This window comes from Salvia splendens, chromosome 14, assembly GCF_004379255.2.
Source record: "Salvia splendens isolate huo1 chromosome 14, SspV2, whole genome shotgun sequence".
NCBI classification, from domain to species: Eukaryota; Viridiplantae; Streptophyta; class Magnoliopsida; order Lamiales; family Lamiaceae; genus Salvia; species Salvia splendens.
In genome coordinates this window covers 8,008,363-8,010,903 of record NC_056045.1, presented here as the reverse complement: position 1 = coordinate 8,010,903, position 2,541 = coordinate 8,008,363, and the positions used below count along the sequence as shown (strand labels likewise).

The following is a 2,541-nucleotide window of genomic DNA, read 5'->3' as shown; positions in this document are numbered from 1 at the left end:
AAATATGTAAGTAAGGTAAGAGAACTACGTGGGTTTTGATTCCCTAATGCAAATGAGCATTGGGGATACGTAGGCACCTCAACTTAAATTTTAAATTTAAGTTGAGCTCAAGTCCTCTTTTCTTTATTACTTTTTTTCCCATTTGTTTCTAGTTTAAAAATATGCAAATACAATTAAATAATTGTATTTGTATATACTCTAGTCGATGAAGTAGAATTCTCTATAAGGCTAAATTCGGGAAACTTTTGACAATTCTACTATAATTGTTGATTGTTAAACTAACCTCAACATATAAGATTTACTAAAGGTGTCCTCAAATTAGTTATGTAGAAAGATCTCATTCGCCGACTAAGAGTATTTATACTTATAAATTTATTGTTCAGAACTTCAAGTCTTTTTTGTAATTTGTAATTAGCTTCGTTGTAGTTGTAGACTAGTAGTCTCGTTGTATTTAAATATTTGTTTAAGACTTCAAGACTGCAAGTTTTTAGTGATTTGTAATTGTTGTAACCTGTAATCTCAATAAAATTGCAACTTTCATCGTGTTTTTTTTTTAATTTTATTTACGCACATTTCATAGATAAACAAATAAAAAATGTAAAAAAAATTACGAAGCGCCGAACCGGCCCGGAACCGACGGTTCAGACAAAAAACCGGCTATTTTAAACCGCCTCGTGAATCGGCGGTTTTTTGAACCGGAACCGGAACCGGCGGGACCCTTGGTGGGCAGGTTCCGGTTCATGGTAATGATGAACCGTGAACCGCCGGTTCATGAACCGGAACCGGCGGTTTCCGACCCGTGTGCATGCCCACCCCCTCCCTTCAATTCATTTCTCATTTCAATTTGGGTGAAGAAACCCTAGATTCACCTCCGTCGTTCCGTCCGGCTCCGCCCGCTGCTATCTCAACCGGCGTATACCTCCACCCGCTGCCATCTCAGCCGGCGTATACTTCCTCCCTCCTGCTCTCTTTTGCACCAACCGTTCGCGGCATCGCCGCCGCCAAACCCGCACAGGAGGCGGTCCCTGCCGCTGTTGCCTCTCGCCCCTTCACGGCGACTCAGCGCCGACGACAGTGGTCTCTGAGGCAACCCCCCCTCCCTTCAGCCTTAAAGCTAAGTCCTCTTTCATTTGTTATTTAGCTTATATTGTGGGTTCCATTCGGCAGAATAGCGCTAGGGCTAGCTCATTCGACTAGGTGAAAAAAAGGCGAGGCTTGGTGTTTGGGCCACTTAGGTGATTGGTGATGGAGATCTTGGCTACCTTTTTTGTGTGATTAGTTCACTGGCAAGAGTCCCGATTTGAGAAGAAAGTTGTTAACTTGCATAAATTAAGCATTCTAATTTTTTTTCTTTGGAGTTCCCCTTTTGGAAGTTACTTAAGAATTTTAATCAACTAATATGTTGTGCCTACTTGATTTCGAGTGTTCATGCTATCATGCTTCTATTATGTGGGGGAAAGAGTGTTACCTCTTGTCAACAGCTACTGTTCTTGAGTTTTCTGCTCCTAGACTCCAAGTTCTCTAACTCTCTCTAAATTTGCTGGATTTTTTTGGGATCCGAAGGGGGTATGGAGGGGGTTCTTTATAGGAAAACTTTGGTGTACCTTGATGAATTAAATGGCTGATATGGTAGTTTATCTCCACTTTGCAGCACTTTAATTAAAGAAACTTTGTTATTTGGAGGGGTAAGTACACTACAAATAAAACCATTTTGTTTGCTTATTGTAGAGGAAACAGGCTCCTGGAAAGGGGAGAAGAGGTGAAGGGCTGACTTGCCCTTTTTCACAAGGAGAGAAGTCCCCATTGGTAAAGTATTGTTGTTTCCTTTCTTAAACAAGGTGGCTGCTATTTGCTTGTACTCCATGAGTAATTAACCCTTTTGTTTCCTTGTTGCAGGATGTCCTAGGAGAGAGAGACGACTGCCTTGTTGGGTGAGAGATGTGGAAAGACTCCAAGGCAGATTTCTATTTTGGGGTAGGCATACTAGCTCCACACAGTCTAAAGAGCTACTGCCCCCCTGGCAGGTCAGTATTTGACTTTCATTAAGGAGTTTGGCTGTAGGTTTAAATTTTGTAGAGATTTTAAAAAAAACTTGTTTTTGTTTTGCAGGTCTTGGGGAGAAGGAACACAGTCGGCTGGCTGCTAAAGGGGCCCAACGGCTGTTCTTCAAGTCATTGGGCCGAAACACTCTTGGCTGATAGCCCTCCATCACGGGGCCGAAAAGAGAGGCCCAACATCGATACTTAAGTTCTTGTAAGTGTACTTTGTTTACTTAAAGAAATAAACAAGAATTCGTTATGATTCGATCGATTCTTACTATAAAACTCTCTCTTTTTTGTTTTGTGAACTAACAACATTAAGTAAGAAGAGTTCCATTTATTTCAACGAAACAAGATAGCGACATTCCTTTTAGTTAGACAACAAACTAAGGAAAAGGGCATTTAAAGAGCGGGTATTACAAGCAAGAAACCAAAACCGTTGATTAATCCGACGCCCAACCGGAAGAAGAGCTGAACGCGAGATTCTCTCTTCGGCAGCAAT

At 41.4% G+C, this 2,541-nt stretch overlaps 1 long non-coding RNA gene across 1 annotated transcript; it reads left to right on the top strand.

Annotated features, from left to right (window-relative positions):
• Window positions 1–1,503: 1,503 nt before the first annotated feature.
• LOC121765106 lies at window positions 1,504–2,193 on the top strand. Its single transcript, XR_006042725.1, has 3 exons — window positions 1,504–1,806; window positions 1,897–2,024; window positions 2,110–2,193. It is a non-coding gene; the product is annotated as an uncharacterized LOC121765106 (long non-coding RNA).
• The last annotated feature ends 348 nt before the right edge of the window (window positions 2,194–2,541 follow it).